We start from the raw sequence: 6,449 nt of genomic DNA, 5'->3' as shown, positions 1-6,449 counted from the left end.
CCGACATTTAGCAACATGGCGGTCTCCAGACAGTTGGCTACGGTAAGCTTATGGACTATTTGTTGTCTGGCTAAAATGTCAGTAGCTAAGTTAGTACATTTGAAACCTAATTAAATTGAATATTTTAATCTGTTTAAATTTCTGCTGGCTGGCTTCTTAAACTGCTTTTGGCTAAACACGAAAACGGGAACTAGCTAAGTAACTCAGCGCACATGGTGTAGCTTAACCTACATGGTTGTGAAGATAATTAGCTCGCTAGCTAGTTAGCTAGTAGCGTACTTTAGCGAGCTATCTGTGTTCGTGCCACTCTAGCTTTTGTTTTTAAAATCTCCCCCACCACGGGGCTTTCCACCACGGGTCAAGTTATTTTAATGTCATTCCTGCTCATGAATTCCCTCAGTTTCTTATGATTTTGTTAATTTAAAAAACTCACCATAGGTTATGGAAACTACCTCGGATCCTAAAATCATAAATTGATTAGAAGCTCATTGTTCTCTGATTACTGTGGCTATTGTGTGCATTTTACTCTCTTAATGAAGTTTGCAGTTCATATGACTAAAGGTTTTGCTATATCATGTTATATTGATTGATTTTCTGTGTTTCAGGTGCCGATGGTTCATTCATTGAGTTTGGTTGCTGTTGATGAAGTGGAGTTGTAAGTTCTGCAGTTTTGCCTCATACAATGAAAAAACAATTGTGAGTCATTACAAAGACAATCATGGACGTGGAAGACGGGGTTTCAGCTGTATATACCCAAACTGTCTAACATATCTCTAATCCCATGTGGAATTTACGCAGCATATAAAGGAGCACAAGAAAGTAACCAGTCCAGTTGCTAAAATTCGCTGTGGACTTTGTCATTTTTCAGCACCAAGCAAGATAAAACAATATTTTCTTCATTTAAAAGGACATTTGCAAAGGGGAAACGTGTTAAGAAGTCAAAGAAAGGTGAGGTCAACTACTGTCCAGATCCACCAGAAGGACAGAGTTCTGAAAACATGGAGGAAAAGCGAAAGATGTTGGAGGTGGAAATGCTTTACAAAGACCCTGATCACCAGCTGGTGGAACACCTGATGACAGCTACGTTCCCAGCGCCGAAAAGAGATTATTGGAGATCAGCCACTCGTCGCAGAGGTCCTTTCCAGATGGCCAGCTCTGTTCCTTGAGAGACAGGTAGGCAGTCACACTGCTTGTCATACTGTGTAAACTGCGTGTCCTATTCAGAAATGTTGTTTGACTAGTATTTACTATCTGTTTGCGTCTCCTCAGATAAGGGCAGAATTCAAGAGAGTCGTCACCACAGACCTTCTCGAGTGTTTTCTTGACGGACTTGATGGCCTGGTCCCAAGACTGCTGGAGGTCTACAAAGCTGCAACCATGTCTGGAAAGAAGCAGGCACTCAAAGACATTTTGAACTGTCTTGAGAAAGATGTAAGGGGTTGCTGATTATTTGTAAATTGATGCTATGTGTGCTACAACATTGTCATCTCACTGCATAGTTCTCGGTCTTGTAGGACACAAATGAAAGGAGGAGGACTGCTGCTTTGCTTGGCCTGCCACATTACATATCCGAAGATCCATCAGACGTCATCAGGATGTGTGACGTAAGACATTATGTATTTCCTTAATGCAAAACATAATTGTGTTGTCAGATATTATGTAGGCCCTCTGATGCATTGAGGAATCTGAATTTTCTTCTTTTCTTTTTTTTTAAATGACCTCGGCAAAGTCGGCATCGTTGTGTAGTCATGTGAAGATGGAATAACATGTCCTATAGGTTGTATAATGACAGTAAGAAGTTTGTTGCCTCTCTACTAGAGCAGGAAAGTCACCCTCAATTTGAGCACAGGCTGTTCATAGATAAATAGAAAGGAGTTTACGAACATCCGAAGAACAATTTTAGTGACATGAATTAGCCTTGTAGACAGTGGTGGAAGAAATACTCTGTTACAAGTGTAAGTCCTGCATTCAAAATAATGCAGGACCTGCATAGAAAGATAAGACTCTGTCGAGTGCGTTGATGTGGCTAGTCAATATGGGCCCAAAGTTAAGTGTTTTTCTTAGCTCTCTTCACGCCGAAACCCCATTCAAGTGAATGGAGAAATTTTGCTCCGTTTTTCGGGAAAACCGCTGGGTGATTCTCTCTAAAAAATACTTAGCACACGACTCCCGATCAGGCCGCACGTTTTGATGTATTTTTTGTGCAGGTGTTGGCAACGCTATGTGAGGAGAAGCGCGCCAAACTTAATGGATAAAGATTATTATTATTATGATTAAGCTCTATGGATTATATACAGTGTGCTTTGGCACAGGCAGTTTTACTGCCTTTGTGCTACAAAGCCACACTGAATAAGAATCTGTAAAGTGACTGGTAACTAAATATATGGAGTGAAAAGTACAATATTTACCTCTAAGATTTAGTGGAGTAGAAGTAGAAAGTAACATAAAATAATCAAGTACAGTATAAGTACCTCAAAATTATACTTAAGTGGAGTACTTGAGTAAATGCACTTAATTACTTTCCCTCACTGCTTGTAGAGCATATGTACTTAAAGATGTAAAAGGTCAAACACTATTATTTCTGCTTTTCAAGGCTCATGGTGAGACTGGATGCAAGTTGGCCTTCTGATAGGCTACGAAGGTCCGGAATGGGATGCAGTTCCAGGCGAGGTCTTCAACGTCGCAGTTGTGGTCGAGGAGACAATTGTGCGCCATAACATGAAAGATGTGCCATGCAGCTTTGCCATGCTTATGGGCATTATATACTCTGTGAATCTTGAGTATCCACAAGCCATGAAGTATTCCTTCGAATTTCTCCAGCGAGTGGTGATGAAGATCAAACCAGAACAAGCCTCTGCAAGAGTACATGGATTGAGAAACAAACTCCTGAGGTACAAATTGTAAAAGACAGAAAAGGACTCAAGATTTGCTAAATCCTGTCAGTTGGTCCTGTTAAAATTGTGCTCATTGTTCTTTTTCTTTTTTTTCATACAGTTACACATTCAGTGCAGTCTCTCACTAGAACGCACACCCACTCTTTTATTCCAGAAATTGGAATATAATATATATATATATATATATATATATTTATTTATTTATTTATTTTTTTTATTTAATATATAATAACCTGAAAATATGAATGTTGTGTTTTTGATACATTAGAATGAGCACGGAGTCTGCTATGTTTCTGAAGTAGCCCAGAATGGACACAGTGTTTGGTTTGTGTTGTTACGTTACCTGAAGGCCACTGTAGTTCTCAACCATGCTTGGAAAGGGACGAGTGAGTGGAGGGTTATTCAGTTCATTCATCAGTAGATACCACTAAATCCTACAACTTGGACACTCATTTGTTTACGGTTGGTCTTGGAGATTTGTATGTTAATGTTTAAATATACAGTGATTAATCTCGGAGCCGATTTTGAGGTCTCTGAGCGAAAAAGCATAGCCCTACAAAACTGACCATAGTTCTGTAACTACAAGGTCGATTTTAATAATTTTTGTTGATATAATCAGATCACAACACCTGTGACATAGTTTAGATAGGTAATATTGTGTATATGTTGCTGGTTAATATAGTAAAATAAGACATTACACAGCTGAAATTGAAAATATTCAGCTTCGCCTGGAAAAAATGCACTTTCATTGATAAAAGGTTATTGAAATAATGCAGCTAGCTCCCTAAAACGTTCCCAAGTCATAGCATAACTGATCAGTAGTTATTAAAAAAAGGTTAAAGTGGAATAAAGTGGAACTTCATCAGATTTTCTCAGTTCATGTGTGTGTATGTGGCTGGATCTCAGCCTATCCTCGGTCGATTTCAAAAAACAACCCCTCCTTCGACGCGTCAGAGTCTGAGGAAGACCTCTGTCGAGTTTGGTGGTGATCGGCAAAAGTTTCAAGCAATCAAGTTGCCAGAAGTGACGCGTGTACCCCGGCGGAAATTTCCGGTCACAGGCAGTCTGACCACTCGCCCAAGCCTGCTTGACCGCTCTTATTCTGGAAACAAGTCGGAAGTCAACAGTATGCAGTTGGCAACAAGGACTACAGCTTTGGAACGGAAATTCTGCGGCGTTATTATCCATATTTTTCATAAAACTTGGGCGCATACCTACGGTTTTTTTCGGCGGAGTTCAGCATGAAGGTACGTTTGATCACTCACAACTGTTTAGTGTTTATACGGATCGTAAAACAGAAGTTAGTTACGTGTTCCGCCACGTGTGCTAATGCTATTAAATGCATTGCATGACTTGGTAGCTGTTAGCATGAGGGTACAAACATTGATTTGCGGTACTCATAACGCCGATTTCTGGCCCGGATTTGGTGCTTTTATGCCACGATATTTTTTTGCTTATATGAGTAGCCTATAGTTGTGTTTGGAGTGTATAAGAAGTGACTTATATGATGTTGTTGTCCATACGTTGCTGTTTCATCCAAAAAAAAAAGTGGCCACGTCCACACTACTGGCTAATAATCATGCTATTTTCCGCATTTGAGTTTGAGGGGTTCTGAGCCCGTGAGCCCCCAAATTTGGGGGCGGCGAGAATAAGAGGTTTTAAGGTTATTCTCTGCTGAGGTGGAACTTTTTGTTTAACTACAGTATGGAAGTTGTTGGCGATCTGCATGTTTTAATGTAAAAACTATTTTAATGCAAGAAAATAAATTAGATTTTTGCCTCAAGACATGATGTTTTCTTATAACTAGTCATTTGAAACGACTCATACTTTTAGGTCATTTTAACTAGGAAAGTAATGTCAAGACTTCCTTCTAACTAAAATATGTGAGTTGAAATCACTAGTTGGGACAAGTGAACAGAATGCATGATAATAAGTTATATATCTTTTTAACTTATTTTGCTAAGTTGAAACCACTTATTTGGTCAAGTGAACAGAATGCATGATAATAAGTTGTATATCTTTTTAACTTGCATTGCTAAGTTGAATAAACTCATACTATACATTCATGTGAACTTACAAAGAGCAATCCAAAGCTAAAGTAAACTCAAAGTGATGAGTTGAAACAAATTGTAAATCCAATTTGACTTGACTTGAAAGTTTAAGGCAGCAATTGTACTTACGTTTTTAAGTTGAACCACATGGATTTTTTTTACAGTGTGGAAGTTTATTTTTTAGACCATATGCATGTAACCAGCTGATATTCACACCATTTTGCAGGCTTTTGCAGAACGCACGAAAAATGAGGAGCAACTTTTAAAACGTTGTATGAGGTTATGTTGTCAATCACACAACAGAGCAATAGTCGTTGCAGACCCACTTGGTGGAGATCTGCACTAAGTGCAGCATCTCGTCGTATTTAATTTATCTTCTAACAGGTTACGTGGCCTATTGCTTAAAGAACATGCAATTCCACCAGAGGATCCAGGTTCACGGGAGGATCTTCCTTACTTAAGTGTCCCGGAGTAAAAACACAATCAGCTCAAGGCTGTGTAGCTTAGCCTGACCCTGACCTCTGACCTCTCTGACATCACCAAGCCTTTGAGCAGTTTTACAGGTACAGACTATTCAGTCCCGTGGAAATGCTCTTTCCTTTCAACATCAGCTGGTTGTGTAGACAGACGACAGAAGCTAACCAGATACAATGTCAGTCAGACTGAGACCATGGGAGTGTGTGAATGCTGAGACTACAAGCTTCAACCCTGCTTGACCTGTGAACTCCCTTCCAGCTTTCTTACGCACCCAGACAAACACACTCATATTCCCATCCGCATTAGCAAAATACTTCCTGAGAAAGCTCATAGCAACTCATGGGCACAATGACTCGTATCAGGACATCTGCTGCCTTGTCTTTCCCCATATCCAGCTTCTGTACAGGCAGCTAATGCAGGAGAGGAATGAAGAATGGAGAGCATTTATGCTCCATTTAAAAAAAATAAATAAAATGAAGCAAGATTTTATATCAACTACATCACCTTATCACTTTAACCACAAAAGGAAAAATTTCAAAAACAATTGCGTACAAAAATCTATCTTTATTAGTTTTGATTAGGAAAACATTTCGTTTTTTTTTCCTGCAAACAAATCTTAAGCGTTCAGTAGTTTCTTCTCTATACTGGACTCACAAAGAAAATGTAAGTCATTAACCAGTGCTGACCAAGCATCAACCTCCGTGTCTGAAAAATGAAGCCAACGCAGTGGCACAAAAACAATCCAGTTCCTCGAATGGCCATTTGAGGCTCTAAAAGTGAGACTCCAAAAGTGAGTCAATCCCCATAGACCCCCATGTTAAAATGCCCAACTTTACAGACAAAGGTTACCTGGTTGTGGGTGACTGTGGCTCAGTGGTAGAGCAGGGTCGTCCTTCAATCAGAGGATCGGCGGTTCTATCCCCGGCTCCACTAGTCCATGTCGATGTGTCCTTGGGCAAGACACTTAACCCCAAGTTGCTTCCGTAGCTGTGCCTACGGTGTGTGAGTGTTGTATGAATGGTAGATA

General features: G+C 39.8%; 1 long non-coding RNA gene across 2 annotated transcripts; it reads left to right on the top strand.

Moving 5' to 3' along the window:
- Nucleotides 1-1,034: 1,034 nt before the first annotated feature.
- LOC142970101 (uncharacterized) lies at nucleotides 1,035-3,750 on the top strand. 2 transcript variants are annotated; one of them, XR_012959170.1, is made up of 5 exons: nucleotides 1,035-1,173; nucleotides 1,270-1,431; nucleotides 1,515-1,604; nucleotides 2,594-2,891; nucleotides 2,995-3,750. It is a non-coding gene; the product is annotated as an uncharacterized LOC142970101 (long non-coding RNA). The 2 variants fall into 2 exon arrangements; XR_012959169.1 differs by having other exon boundaries at nucleotides 2,594-3,750.
- The last annotated feature ends 2,699 nt before the right edge of the window (nucleotides 3,751-6,449 follow it).

Source organism: Anarhichas minor, unplaced genomic scaffold (assembly GCF_050575085.1).
Source record: "Anarhichas minor isolate MPS153535 unplaced genomic scaffold, ASM5057508v1 ptg000042l, whole genome shotgun sequence".
In the NCBI taxonomy this organism is placed as follows: Eukaryota; Metazoa; Chordata; class Actinopteri; order Perciformes; family Anarhichadidae; genus Anarhichas; species Anarhichas minor.
The sequence above is the reverse complement of the archived record's forward strand: the minus strand, read 5'-3'. Positions and strand labels throughout refer to the sequence as shown.